The following is a 16,328-nucleotide window of genomic DNA, read 5'->3' on the forward strand; positions in this document are numbered from 1 at the left end:
TGATCTTAAATTATTAATAATAGAAGATGAGGGGGTCTTTAAACCTTGATAAAATACAAATACAAAGATAATATAACAAGCCAATCTGTTAATCCACTGGAATTTTCACAACCTGTACAAGGACCCAGATTATTATTTTCGAGCATCAAAACATTACTAGAAATAGCCACAAGAAAGTCCCATCACATGTCATTATGACCTAAAAGGCAGCCATACAACTAGATACATTAGTGAAAATAACTGACATTGTGGTGATTCATCCACCACAGTGGTAGTAAACCCATGATCAGCAATCCTTGACATTTGCGTTTGGCTAGATGCTTTTAGTTAATTTTTCTTGTTCCCCCCTCCCTGTAAGTATGAACCACCTTGTGTTTATATTTATAAAATCACTGTGGGGAACTCCCCCACAGTCTGGCGTTCAAAAAAAAGAACCCCTACCAACTTGTATCTTAGCAGGGATGCAAACATGACAATGGCAAGTCAAAAGAAAGGGTCAAGGTAGCCCTACATATGAGTGCAATAGATAACAAGTTAACAAAGAAAGACACAGCAAGTGTGCTATTTTCTCTTCCAAAACTCAAAGAGCAGACAGCCAAAAAAGCAATTATCAGCTCCATGGTTTGGATTTGGAGGTTGGTGCAAAGCATGCAGTCAATGCTAAGGGCCCAGCCAGTTAGTTGGTCAGTCGCAACGTACGATTGTATTAGAGAAGAATAAAACAGAAGGAAACTAGATTCTCGCTATAGTTGATCCATACTGAGTTGTGTCATAATATAACTAAATAGCAACTTTGAGGCCTGAAGGTCTGTCATTTTGAGAGACTTTCTGGATAGCTACATAAAAGAGCTGAGTTATTTCAAGATAGTTAAGATGCTTGTTTTATATCTAGTCCTTGTCTACACTGTGAAGGTTTGAAAGGTAATGGACTATCTCCATTTTTTATCCCACTTTTTTTTTCTACAACGGTCGTGCCGAATTTCATTACCAGGGAGTAACAAAATTACAAGAGTTTAGTGAGACACAAAGCAGTTTGGACACTGAAACAAAAACGCCGTCACCTCCGAACACCAAGGATTCAGCCGATTAGGCACTGCTAACTGTGCAAAAGAAAATTGTCCCCACTACTTATGTTTATCTCAAACACATGTTTCATATGAAGTTATGTTTGATAACTTCAGTTCATTCATTGGGCACTAGCTGGTTCCCCTTAAAATTTCTTGTCTCCCATTACCACCATTGTTATCTCCTTGCAATCATCTTTCTCGCCACAACATTCGCTAAGGTAATATCTTAACAATGTGCATGTAGTATCAAATAACTCATTCTGTCATTGTGCTAGAACAAAACAGAAGAACGTGATCTTCGAGAAACAGAAATTACATATAGAGACATGTATCCTAGCTTGGTTTAGGTGAACTCATCTTTCAAAATTTAAGAAGATGGTATCTATGAATTGCTCATTAATCACTTATAGAATCCAAACTGATCGAAATTAGTATGTGCACTGCATGGTATAAAGCTAATCAATAGACGATTTTATTCAAAAGAATTTGGTAGAAACGTGCCGTGCATCCAGCACCAATAGTAGACTATAACACAGACAGTATGTGAAATTTGATGGTCTGATCATAAAATTTAGAGGTATGACATGAACATCTCCATTTTTTCTGCTATTCTGTTTCTGTGCTCGATAATTTCTGGTACCACATTAGCTGGTTAAGGAACTTCTATGATGCAAAAGCATGCATTGAATATGTCCAGCAAGATAGCTGTAGTGGTCCCTTTCCTTTGCATCTATCCTATTCAAATAGACCAGTGATGTCATCTTAATTAAGATTGCAAAGCACATCATATTAACTTATTCACTTTGTGATGGTGTGGTCTTGTCAAACACTAGATCTACCCAGAATGGTTTAAATAAAGATCAAATGTAGTAGGTGTCAATTAATTAAACAGCATACCAAGGGTAAACATGGTAGAATGTTTCTGCAATTGTAAAGGGATATTTGTACATAGAAACTATAGCTTGTGGAACAGAAAATTATCGAATGTTGCAATAGTTAGAATGAATAATATGTTCTACCTGCTAATTTGTTATTCCACTGAATCTTTTTTTTTGGTTGCACTTAAACTATTGCTAGTAACCTTTCCAAAAGCACGTGAATGTTCCTAAACCTTGAATCAGATATGCAGGGAGTGAACAGGATATGAATACAAAAGATAGTGATTCAACATTCACAATAAGGAGTAAATTGGATGCAAAAAAAGGTTATAGAGTGTAGGGTTCAGCTATATTTTCCAGCATAGTTACTTCTCATCAAATTGTTATATTGTCAGATTCAGCACAGCATCTTTGGCTACCAATGAGCTACGGACAGTTTACCAACCCATATACTAGACATCTGGTAAGGACAACCACTAGAGAGTAAGATCCAACCTGCCCCTTTGAGTAGGGATAGGTACCGCAGGTCCACAACATAGTGGTCCTGAAGTACTTTCTAATCTTTCTTGGTGTTATTTTGTTTATTCAGATCAGCATACACCTCACTATTCTTATGGAATTGTACATGGTAACATTCAACCAAAATCACAATAATACTTTCAGTTTTCAGTAATACAGCACTATTCCGATTTGAATCTCCCTTCGCCAATATAACTGAATGAAATAACTCAGGAGGTGAAAGAATATTCCGGTATCCTACAAGATATAATAAAGCTAATCGATTTTCAATCCAACTACATGTCCATTTGAGGATAAAAATGTTAGAAGATATATTAGCGTGTGTGTCGTGTACGTGTATTATGCTGTACATTTGTGACAATCAGAGTAGCATGGCGCTCGAGAGATCTCCAGAACATTCTATATTCTGTTATAGATAGATTAGGTTGTTGTGATCTGTTGTAATCCTAGGATAGTTAGTTGGAGATCTCCTAGCGCCAGCTGATGGTTGTTACCTCCTGTAACCTCGCGCGTTTGCGCCTATATTAACATGTACCGGCGCCGACCAAGGGTCAAGGGCGACGTTCCCACCAAACCTTCCGGCCCTCTGTTTCTTTACATGGTATCAGAGCGAAATCGATCCACCATTAGCGCCAGCCATGTCTTCCTCGTCAGCCTTTCCATCTAATCCTCTCCAGGCCAAAGATGTTTCCGAAAAACTTACCCGCAACAATCATGCCATCTGGAAAGTCCAGGTGGTTTCCCAGATCCGCGGCGCCTAGATGTTCGGCCACCTGACGGGGGCCGAGAAGAAGCCCGAAGAATTTCTCGTCGACAAGGAAGGAAACCAGTCTCCCAATCCGGAATTTGCGACCTGGGATGCTCAGGATCACAAGGTCTTGAGTTTCCTATTCGGTACGCTATCCCGGGAGATCCTCGTGCATGTCGCGCACGTCAAGACGGCGGCAGCGCTCTGGAGCGCGATTGAGGCGATCTTCGTCTCACAGACACGCGCCCGCAAGATCAATCTCCGCATCGCCCTCGCCACCACAAAGAAAGATAACCTATCTGTTGCAGACTACTTCGCCAAGATGCAAGGCTACCGCGACGACATGATGGCGGCAGGCAAATCCGTTGAAGACGATGAGCTAGTCGAGTATATTCTCACTGGCCTTCCCGCGGAGTATGAATCCCTGGTGTCAGCCATCATCGCCAGGAAGGAGCCGATTGAGATTGACGAGCTGTATGGACAGCTCCTCGCCTTTGAGACTCGCCAAGACCTCACGCATGGTGGCAATCAAAGTTCAGCCAACATGGCTGGACGTGGCGGCGGCCGTAGCTCCAACCGTGGCCGTGGAGGCAATTCCCGTGGTCGTGGTCGTGGTCCCTTCAACGCCAACAACAGGGGCCGCGGTCGCGGCTCGTTCGGCTCCAACAACCAGCGCTCCAATCAAGGGGGCGGCAATGGCAAGGACACCCGTCCTATTTGCCAAGTCTGCAGCGTGAAGGGACACACAGCGGACCGGTGCTGGTACCGCTATGATGAGACTGTCCAACCCGATGAGAAGCAAGCCTCCTACGCCAACAACTCCTACAACGTCGACACCAACTGGTACGCCGACACGGGAGCTACTGACAACATCACCAGCGATCTGGAGAAGCTAGCCCTTCGGGAGAAGTACAATGGCGGAGATCAAATCCACACTGCTAGTGGATCAGGTATGGCAATTCGTCATGTTGGTCAATCTACCATTGTTACCCCTAGCCGAAACTTGCATCTTAAAAATGTGCTTCACGTCCCACAAGCTAAAAAGAATCTAGTATCTGTGCATCGATTTACATCTGACAATTCAGCCTTCATGGAATTTCATCCCAATTTTTTTGTCGTTAAGGATCAGGACACCAAGAAAATTCTTCTTAAAGGACGCTGTCATCGAGGTCTCTATCCTCTACCATCGCCATCCACAATAAAGCATGCCTGCAGCGCCACCAAGCCTTCTTCGACTCGGTGGCATGATCGCCTAGGGCATCCATCTTTTTCTATTGTCAGTCGTGTCGTTAGCAACAATAATTTGCCATGTATTCGTGAGTCAGGTCCTTCACATGTGTGTGACGCCTGTCAACAGGCCAAAGCACACCAGCTGCCATATCCTGTGTCCGCAAGCACTTCTAGTGCTCCATTAGATCTTGTGTTCTCTGATGTGTGGGGTCCTGCCATTGAATCTGCAGGCAGAAAACAATATTATGTTAGTTTTGTGGATGATTATAGTAAGTTCACTTGGATTTATCTCATTCGTTTTAAGTCAGATGTGTTCCAAAAATTCCATGAATTTCAAGCACTCGTTGAGAGATTATTTGATCGTAAAATAAAAGCGATGCAAACAGATTGGGGCGGTGAATATCAAAAGCTCAATTCTTTCTTTACCAAAGTGGGTATTTCACATCTTGTATCCTGCCCGCATGCACATCAACAGAATGGTGCGGCGGAAAGAAAACATCGTCATATTGTGGAGGTTGGCTTATCTCTCCTCTCACGAGCCTCTATTCCATTGAAATTCTGGGATGAAGCATTCATCGCTGCCACATATCTTATAAATCGTCTTCCCAGTTCAGTCTTAAATTTCTCAACCCCCTTAGAGCGTCTTTTCCATCAAAAACCAAATTATTCTGCTCTTCGGGTGTTTGGGTGCGCCTGTTGGCCAAACCTCCGTCCTTACAACACGCACAAACTCCAATTTCATTCCAAACAGTGTGTGTTTCTTGGTTATAGCGTGTTGCATAAAGGGTTTAAGTGCTTGGATATGTCAACAGGGCGTGTTTATATTTCTCGTGATGTAACATTTGACGAGAATGTCTTTCCTTTCTCGCAATTGCACCCAAATGCTGGACCAAGGCTTCGTTCTGAAGTTCTTCTAATACCCACTTCAAACTCGGCATCTAATGGGGGCAATGCTGTAGATGATCATCTGACTAATTTGCCTACACCAAGTCCCAGTATTTTTTGCAGAGATCCAGACTCAACAGGAGAAACTGCATGCGATAACACATCAAGTGGCTTGGACACGAGTCCCACCGTCGATCCAGTGCAGACTCCGATGGGAGAACCGGCTGGCGCAGGCGAGTTAACCTCCGCTTCAGATTCCATGTCTCCGGCAGAAGAAGACCGGGTGCTTCAGCCTGCACCTGACCGTGTGACCGTGCGCACTGAGCAGAGTCCCGAGGAGATCCCCTCATCATTACCAGCAGGGGACATGGCACCCTCTTCATCGCCGCATGGAGGACCGTCTACGGCTGCACCTTCAGGTGATATTCCGGCTGCATCCACCAGACCAGTCACAAGATCTCAACATGGCATTCGGAAAGAGAAGGTCTACACGGATGGTACAGTTAAATATGGTATGTTGACATCTTCTGGTGAGCCATATGATTTAACCGAAGCTTTGCAAAATAAAAATTGGAAAGAGGCTATGTTATCTGAGTATGATGCCCTTATGAAAAATAAAACTTGGCACCTAGTTCCACCTCAAAAAGGTAGGAATGCCATAGGGTGTAAATGGGTTTATAAAATCAAAAGAAAATCAGATGGCAGCTTAGACAGATATAAAGCTCGACTAGTAGCTAAAGGATTTAAGCAGCGATATGGTATTGATTATGAGGACACCTTTAGCCCTGTTGTTAAAGCAGCTACTATTCGTGTCATTCTGTCTCTTGCTGTTTCCTGTGGTTGGTCTTTGCGACAACTTGACGTACATAATGCATTCCTTCATGGACTCTTGGAAGAAGAGGTTTATATGCAGCAGCCACCTGGTTTTGAAGATCCAAAGCGGCCTCACTACGTGTGTAAGTTGGACAAAGCTCTATATGGTCTTAAACAGGCCCCTAGAGCCTGGTATTCAAGGTTAAGTGAGAAACTTTTGCAACTCGGGTTTAAAGCTTCGAAGGCTGACACATCCTTGTTTTATTTTAGCAAGGGAGTCATAACTATTTTTGTACTTGTCTATGTTGATGATATCATTGTGGCCAGCTCAACTGAACAAGCAGCAAGTGCATTACTCAGTGATCTGAAGGGCGAATTTGCTCTTAAGGATTTGGGAGAACTTCATTATTTTTTGGGTATTGAGGTAACCAAGGTTAAAGGTGGTATTATTCTCTCTCAAGATAAGTATGCTTCTGATCTTTTGAAGAAAGTGGGGATGGCGCACTGTAAGCCAGTTAATACACCTATGGTTACTCATGAGAAGCTCTCCTTGCATGTGGGCACATTACTTGGTGAAAATGATGCAACAAAGTACAGAAGTATAGTTGGTGCTCTACAGTATTTAACATTGACTCGTCCTGACATTTCTTTTGCTGTCAATAAGGTATGTCAATTTCTTCATGCGCCGACTACTGTACATTGGGAAGCAGTTAAAAGAATATTAAGATATATCAAGCAATGCACAAGTCTTGGCCTTAAAATACATAGATCTGCTTCTACTTTGGTAAGTGGTTTTTCTGATGCTGATTGGGCTGGCTGCATTGATGATAGAAAGTCTACAGGAGGCTTTGCCATATTTTTAGGAGGTAATCTTGTTTCATGGAGTGCTAGAAAGCAACCTACCGTGTCTAGATCTAGCACTGAGGCTGAATATAAAGCTATAGCTAATGCCACTGCAGAGATTATGTGGATACAGATCCTTTTGAGAGAAATTGGAGTTAAAAGCCCTAGAGCAGCTAAAATATGGTGTGATAATTTGGGAGCTACATATTTGTCTAGCAATCCAGTGTTTCATGCTAGAACAAAACATATTGAAGTGGATTATCATTTTGTTCGAGAACGAGTGAAGAATCGTCTACTTGAGATAGATTTTGTTTCCTCCAAAGATCAGGTAGCAGACGGATTCACCAAAGCATTGCCGGTGAGATTAAATGAGAATTTTAAAGTCAATCTCAACTTAGCAAAGTTGTGATAGAGGGAGGCTGTTAGAAGATATATTAGCGTGTGTGTCGTGTACGTGTATTATGCTGTACATTTGTGACAATCAGAGTAGCATGGCGCTCGAGAGATCTCCAGAACATTCTATATTCTGTTATAGATAGATTAGGTTGTTGTGATCTGTTGTAATCCTAGGATAGTTAGTTGGAGATCTCCTAGCGCCAGCTGATGGTTGTTACCTCCTGTAACCTCGCGCGTTTGCGCCTATATTAACATGTACCGGCGCCGGCCAAGGGTCAAGGGCGACGTTCCCACCAAACCTTCTTGCCCTCTGTTTCTTTACAAAAAAAAAAACTAGAGGCACACATAAAACATAGTAGAAAATGAAGCACAGGAAAAGTCAACTGTATCATATGCATTTGACTTACATTTTACTGAATTTTAATGTATCTTGTTTATGTTTCTTGAATGAATTGATCTCAGACATCATGCATTGAGAAATAATCTTGGACTGTTTGCGCCTGTTGGGTCTGCGCATGCTTCAAATTCAGGGATAGTATGAACTCTAGAGATAACCAACTTATCCTTCAGGTAGATAGACAGATCTTCAAACGAGTTGAAAAGACAGTTCCGGATAAACATAAAAACGTCATGTTTCGTTCCAAGAAAGATTGAAAGCAACTCTTTCACACATGTTGGTCAAGAACGAGACCTAGAACTCAATGTTCTCTTCCTCTCGCTACCAACATAAACACCAGCTGTATATCTTGAATTTGCAAGTTCCCGGGGTATCGGTGCTCCTGCAGTCTTCAGAACCTGAACAAGCTCTTTGAAAATCCTTCTATCCTCCTCATTCACAAACACAACAGCCATACCCTCCTCACCCATCCGAGATGCCCTTCCAACTTGGTGAATATATTCATCGATGGAATTTGGTATGTCAAACAATATCACTTGACGTACTTTTAGGAGATCCATTCCACGCCCCAGGACACCAGTAGAAACAACGACAGATACTTCTCCTGTCAAAAAGCTTCTCAAATTCTCTCTTCTCACTTTCATCGTCTTCTCGCCATGGATAGAAACGACCTCTAATCCAGTAGCAACAGTAATTGCTTCAGACAACAGATCAGCTCCGACTCTGGAACTCACAAACACAACAGCAGGAGGTTTAAAATGTTGCTTGCTTTTCATTATCTCAAAAACCTTCTGCTTCTTCTTCTTAGACTCCACCCAAATGACCACTTGTTTAACTGATTTGGTTGGTCTGTTTGGGTTGCCACAAGAGATACTTATCACATTCTTAGCCAGTGAGTTAGACATCTTCTCAACTTCCGAATGTAATGTTGCTGAAAACATCATAACCTGTGGGTGTGAAAGTGACTGAAAAATCTGCATGGCCTGATCCCTGAATCCCCTCTCCAGCAAGCAGTCCACCTCATCCAAAACGAATACAGAAACATAGGTAAGGTCCACATTGTGGTTCATGAGAAGATCAATTAGCCTCCCAGGGGTGCCAACAATTAACTCAATACCATTTTCAATTCTGTAAATTTGCTGAGGCAATGGATCTCCACCGACAACTAGAGCAGTTTTGAAAGGCAAACCTTTACCAAGCACTTTTGCTTGCTCTTCTACCTGCAGGCGTAGCTCTCTAGTTGGAGCAAGAACTATAGCCAACAGTCCTTGATTGCTTGCGCATTTTTGTGATCTTACTCGTGAACAATGAGCAATTATGGGAATTAGAAAAGATGCAGTTTTCCCTGAACCAGTCTCAGCAGAAACAAGTAAGCTTCTATTACTCATTGATGCAGGGATAACTTGCATCTGCACTGGAGTAGGCATACAATATCCCGCAGTCTCAAGATTGTGCACAAGCTTCTCAGGAAGACCACAGGCAGAGAAACACATGATTGGATCAGGAACAGCATCACCCTTGACACAAATGTCAAGTTTACTCCTCAGTGAACTGATCCGGCTGTCAGCTAAAGTAGGTATATTTGGAAAATTAATGTCCTTAATACAGAAGCTCTCATCACCCAAAGGAAGGTTCACACGCTTTGCTGCTTTTACTACTGGCTTTGTTTTAGCAGCGATCCGAGCAAGAAGAATTGTCTTGCATTCCACACTGCAGATGTCATCATCAGTCTGATCACATATATTCACATATATTCCACACAACACAGCGAGGCTCCCCAGGAAGAGCTTCTCTCTGCTCAATGCATCTTTCCTTCACAGGTAAATCTGCAAGTAACATATATATGAGGGAAAAGACATTGATATCTGATCGAAATGCACGGAATAGACATAAGACCTGCATAAGTAGCAGCCAAAAAAACATAACAAAATGGCCATCAGCTAAAACAGTGAGCTAGCTGGGACAGGAGATTTCATTATTTGGTCTTTGGCCTGCTAATTACTGAACATCAAGTCAAGAAGGAAGTTGCAGCTTTACTACATAGTTTTGAGGACCATAAATAGATCTCTGTAAACTGTAAACAAATATTTAGTGCCATGCATTTTTCTTTGTTGTAGAGTTTTTCCTTCATCTCGTTTCTGTGTAATACATGTGTTCACAATGATGTGGGATTTCGAGAAACGTGCAGCAACCAATCCAGTACAATTACCTTCCAACTCATTATTATCCGATGATGAAACAAGATTATCAGCTGATTGGTTCTCCCCTTGCTCCATTCAGTCCAGGAAGGAAAAAAAGCACCAGTCAACTGCACAGAGGAAAGGGATATACGATAGCTCAGACACCTCAAACATTAACCCAACCAATATTTAGGAAGCGGCTAAATGTTAGATCATATTTCCAAGAGAAACATGAAAGACAGGGGTTCAACTGTGTAACACCCGTGGCCGCTGGCGTCAAGCCATCGACGTGAGCACTACGAGAGGCACAGATAAGGAGAGAAGACACCGGCGAGGGAAGCTCCTGCCTTAGCGTGTTCGTGTTACTTTTACTTGTTCGATAGCGTTTGCTTACAAAGTCCAGGCATATGTATGCTAGAAAGACACTGGCCCAGGGCCCACATGACAGACACTGAGTAACAAAGCAAACAATAAAAATACACCAAGCTAATAGGAAGACGCCTCAGTGTCCCGCTGTGTCACCTGTGACACTTCCCCCCGCCGAAGATGAAGCTTGTCTCCAAGTTGGAGCATCAGGAAAACGTTGCCGTAGAACATGATAATCCTCCCATGGTGCGGTGGATTGATGCAGACCAGTCCAGAGAACCTTGACTTGAGGAATTGTTGTATTTCCTTTCTTAATCAGACATCTGTCAATGATCTTGTCCGGTACAGCTACTGCAGCTTCCAAGTCTATAGTGACTGGTAGTGTATCAAACACCGGAGTGCAGTCTGGCATAAATGGCTTTAGCTAGGATATGTGGAAGACTGGATGAATCATATTGCCCTCTGGTAAGTCCAATTTATAGGCAACTGAACCCACACGTTCCAAAACTGTATAAGGACCGAAATACTTGTATGCTAGCTTGGGAAAGGGGCGGTTGGCCACTGTAGACTGAGTGTAGGGCTGTAGTTTCAATAACACCTGATCACCCACAGTGAAATGAGAGTCGGTGCGTTTTCTGTCAGCCATCAGCTTCATCCTATTCTGAGCTCTTGCCAGATTTTGCTTGAGGGATTGCAAATGAAGTTCTCTGTTCTTAATGACTTCAGCTACTGATGGGCAAGTAGTTTCTGGTACTTGAGGTACTGCACCCACATTTGGTTCATACCCATAAAGAGCCTTGAAAGGGGAGCAACCTAGTGAACTGTGATAGGAGGAATTGTACCGCAATTCAGCTAGTGAAAGCCAAGATTTCCAGGCCTTGGGAGAGTCTTGCACTGAACATCTGAGAAACATTTTCAAACATTGATTTACTCTCTCAGTTTGTCCATCCGTTTGAGGATGATAGGCTATGCTCAAAGTTAAATTGACTTTGTATAGCTTAAATAGTTGTGTCCAGAAGTGACTGACAAACACTGTGTCTTTGTCACTGACAATAGAATTTGGTAAGCCATGCAACTTCACCACATATCCAGGAATGCCTGAGCAATAGTGCTGGCAATGTAAGGATGCTTGATAGGAATAAAATGGGCATACTTAGTCAGCCTGTCTACAACTACTAAAATGACATTGTACCCATTAGATTTTGGCAACCCCCTCTATGAAATCCATAGAAACATCTCTCCAAACTGTTGACATCCTGTTTCATACCCTTCCAAGCAAAATACTTCCTTAGTTTGTAGTATGTTGGTGTAATACCTGAATGGCCTCCCAAAGCACTGGAATGAAAAGCAGCAATGATCTTCGTCTGTAAAGATGAATTTTGGCCAATCCAAATGTTGCCATTGTGTCTAATGAGACCCTGCTCGAGACTGAACCCATTAGCATCAGGGCTTGATACCGCTAGTTGTTTCAACAGTAGCCGAGCTTTGGGATCTGTGGTGTAGGAATTCAAGACCTCTTGAATCCAAACTGGCTGAACAGTAGAAACTGCTTGAACAGCCATGAGGTGAGCTACTCTGGATAAAGCATCTGCAACCACATTTTCTTTGCCTTTCTTATACACAATCTTAAAGTGGAGACCCATGAGCCTAGTCATAGCTTTCCTTTGCATTTTAGAATGTAGGTTCTGTTCATTGAGAAAGCTTAAAGACTTGTGGTATGTGAGAATTGTGAATTCTTGCCTTTGTAAGTATGGTCTCCATTTCTCAACTGCCATAATCAAGGCCAAGAACTCCTTCTCATAAATAGAAAGTGATTTGTGATTCTCCCCAAGAGCCTTACTAAGATAAGCAATGGGTTGTCCCTGCTGCATCAAAACAGCTCCAATACCATCATTACAAGCATCAGTTTCTATAGTAAATGGCTGAGTGAAATTTGGAAGACCCAATACAGGGTTCTGGTCATGGCTATTTTCACCTCATCAAAGGCCTTCTGAGCTATTTCAGACCAGGAAAACTACTTATATTGGAGCAACTAAGTAAGAGGTTTAGTAAGCAGTCCATAATGTTTAACTAACCTCCTATAATATCCAGTGAGTCCTAGGAAAACTCTCAGCTCAGTGACTGTAGTAGGTACTGGCCAATGTAGCATAGCAGTTATCTTGTTTTTATCTGTGGCCACACCTTTAAAAGAAATTATGTGACCCAAATATTCTAGACTATCTTGAGCAAAAGTACATTTAGAAGATTTCAAGTACAACTGATGCTGTCTAAGGGTGGCCAAAACTTTCTCAAGATGACTAGCATGATCTTCTAAAGTGTTGCTATATATCAATATATCATCTAGGAAGACTAACACAAACTTCCTGAGAAAAGGCTGAAGTATCTGATTCATGATACACTGGAAAGTGGCTGGTGCATTAGTGAGTCCAAAAGGCATCACTTTAAACTAGTAGTGGCCGTGATGTGTCTTAAATGTTGTCTTGTGCTCATCCTCTTGGAGCATTCTGACCTGATGGTAACCAGACCTCATATCCAATTTTGTGAAGAATTTGGAACCAACCAACTCATCCAAAATCTTCTCAATTATAAGCATTGAAAATCTATTCTTTATAGTTAGGGCATTGAGTTTCTTGTAATCCACACAAAACCTCCATGTTCCATCTTTCTTCTTGACAAGTAGGACTGGAGAAGCAAATGGACTGTGGCTGTGACAAATTAATCCAGCTTGGAGTAACTGTTGAACCTGCCTTTCTATCTCTGATTTATGGTGGGGAGAGTAATGATAGGGTTTTGAATTCACAGGAATGGAACCAGGAAGCAAAGGAATGGAGTGATCATAAGTCCTTTGTGGTGGTAATGTCTGTGGGTCAGAAAAGGCATCAGCATACTGTGTCAACACATGTTGTATAGGTGATGGAATGATAGTGGAATTGGTAGGCTGGGTCTAGAGCTGTGGGATATGGTCCACTAATACAAAGGCCCAAACATCATTGCCTTTTGTGGAACTGTAGACTTTAGTTGCAGATATGGTTGTCAGCTGTAGAGGTGGTGGATTGATGCCTTGCAATTTCACTGGCCGTCCATTCACCTTGAATTCAAGAGTTTTAAGTTGCCAATCACACTGCATTGGACTATGACGCTGCAACCAATCAAAACCCAGGATAGCGTCATAGGGGTGCATATCCAGTACTATCATATCAGCAACCAGTGTATGACCCTAACAATACCATTCCAATTGCTTGACCATTTTATTAGCCACTATCCATTCACCATTTGCAAGTTTTACTCTGCGAGGGGAGATAGGCGCAGTTGGCAGGCCAGCTAGTTGGGTGAACTGGGCACTTACAAAGCTATGAGAACTGCCACTGTCCAACAAAGTAAGCATAATCTTATTCTTGACCCTGGTTTTCAGTTTAATACTGTTGCTTGTATCACTGCTGGTCAATGCATTGTGGGACAATTTACAAAATTGGTCTATAAAGCATCCTCGATAACTAACTGATTGAGAACATCATCACTGAGTTCTCTATCCAAGTCATTGACCACAAGAGCATTGCTATGTGGTTTGGTTCTCTTGGAGCAAACCTCATTATGTCCTAGTTCAAATTTCTCCCCACAGGTGTTGCACAACCCATTGGCCTTTCTATAGTCCCTCAGCTGCCTATCCCTCCATAGAGTACCAGAAACTAGGTTTGGTTTGGTCTCAGTTCTGTGTTGTGTGGTTGGCTTGGTAAGAATAGGAGCCTTCTGGTACTTGTGTTTCCCTCTATCAAGCACCTTTTGCTGAATTCTTGCTATCAGAGCAGCTCTGTTTACAGTTGTGGGTACCTAGGGCTCAACCACTGCCCTAATTTCATCTTTTAGTCCAGTGACATAACGGGAGGTGAAGAAAAGGTCATCATAATGACAGCTATGCATAGTGATATCAAACTGCAATTGCTCAAACTTGGTAGTATAATCCTCCACAGTGCCTGACTGCTTGAGATCGATCAACTCAGTGAGCATTTCTATAATCATCAGCTCCAAATTGCTGTTCCACAGCCAAGCAAAAGGTTAGCCAAGAGATCTTAGTATGTGTCTGTTTATAGGCCTGGTACCACTTGGCAGCATTGCCCTCTAGATGCATTGTGGTAGAAGACACCCAAAGTCTCTCAGGCACATTATAGATAGAGAAATAATTGCAGCAATTATCAATCCATATTTTTGAATGACTGCCATCAAACTTGGAAAAAAACATTTTAGGCAGAGCATGATGAGGTACCCCTTCCCCCTTGTCAGGCTCAATTTTGGACCTATGAGACTTGGACTGCTCAGGTTTCTTAATGCCCTTGTCCTTGGCAAACATGTTCTGGAAATGTTCTTCTTCATCGTTGTACACCAGGGAAGATGAACCATGACTGATAGATCTATTCTCCTCTTTGAATTGTCGCAGTGTCAGTTGAGCCACTGCCTGCCTATTAGCTTGAACTTGCTGAGCAATGAACTATTGATCTACAGAACACTTGTCAACTTTTTGCGTTGTTCAACTCAATTTGAGTTTTCATCTCCTGCTGGACAATACCCATATCTGTCATACGATTGAACAAGAGATCGAAAATGGTCCATCACCTGGCCCATTTGGACTGGAATTTGTGTCTGCTTTGATGGTTTAGGATTGGAAGGCTTAGACGGAGCCGTGACTGAAACTAGTGAAGCAACAGGTTTGGATCACACCTCCCCTATTGTTAGCTCCACACAATAACTAATCACCGCCGCCTGGAAGTGAGGCTCGACTGAGGAATTTTACATGGAAACAGATGCCCCGCAACCCAAGTCGACGGATACTTCCCCTCCAAACGTCGCCACACCGTAATTGAACCAGTTGGATACGAATTTTTACGCGAGAATAAGTGCCTCGCAACCCTCGCCACTAATTCAAGCGTGCTAGGATGAAATCGAGTGAGAGGTTTGAGAAATTCTCACAAACGGTTCATGCCACCGAACCAAATTTGTTGATGTAGTCCCCCAGTCGAGAATCGTGCCGTAGAGGATGAAATTGCCGACGAGTTGGTTGTGATTGTGCCCGCTCGAAGTCGATTGTTGCCGAAGAGAACCCGTTGCAGTGCCGCCACACGGATGTAGGGCAGAAACTGCGCCGGATCTAGGTAGCTATGGAGGAGGTGGGGTGGGTGGATGGTAAATTGGTGGATCTCGGAATAGACGAATCTGACGCCGCTAGCTGACCCGATTCAACCAAAGGAGGGATTTACGGGACCTCTCGCCCACACCACAAGGATGCATGGTGGAGATCAACCCACCGACCAGAATTATGAATCGAAGATTGAAGCTGAGCGGAATCGAGAAACATGGCCGAGGATAGATTGGCTCTGATACCACTGTAACACCCGTGGCCGCCGGTGTCAAGCCGTCGACGTGAGCACTACGAGAGGCACAGATCAGGAGAGAAGACGCCGGCGAGGGAAGCTCCTTTCTTAGCGTGTTCGTGTTACTTTTACTTATTCGACAGTGTTTGCTTACAAAGTCCAAACATATGTATGCCGGAAAGACACTGGCCTAGGGCCCACATGACAGTCACTGAGTAACAAAGCAAATAATGAAAATATGCCAAGCTAATAGGAAGACGCCTCAGTGTCACCTGTGACAAACTGCTCTCTATAATCTGTATTGTACGAGTGGAATACGGGTTTAAGTTAAAGCACACAGCTCGTTAACCCACAACTCATGGGTCGCAACGCCGCCTACCTCGCACGGTCACGGTCAAAGCGCCCACGGTTCGAGCCTTTACCGTCCCTAGGGTTTGGAAGTTGAGGGCGGAGGCACCGGGGGCGGCAAGTGGCTCGTGCTTGCCCGCGAAGCGCGGGACACCGTGGATTCCTGAGGCGGTTGCCGCAACGGCGCGTCCGGTGAGATCGAGACCCCCCACCCACACACCGACCTCACCCGTTGGTTGTGATTTCCCACAAAGGGCACTACCGACAACTCTGCTTCAACCAGGCAGAGGGGTAG

At 43.2% G+C, this 16,328-nt stretch overlaps 1 pseudogene; it reads right to left on the bottom strand.

Annotated features, from left to right (window-relative positions):
* Window positions 1–8,057: 8,057 nt before the first annotated feature.
* LOC136463011 (DEAD-box ATP-dependent RNA helicase 41-like) lies at window positions 8,058–10,052 on the bottom strand (annotated as a pseudogene).
* Window positions 10,053–16,328: the final 6,276 nt, after the last annotated feature.

The sequence above is a fragment of the Miscanthus floridulus genome, chromosome 7 (genome assembly GCF_019320115.1).
Source record: "Miscanthus floridulus cultivar M001 chromosome 7, ASM1932011v1, whole genome shotgun sequence".
Taxonomy (NCBI): Eukaryota; Viridiplantae; Streptophyta; class Magnoliopsida; order Poales; family Poaceae; genus Miscanthus; species Miscanthus floridulus.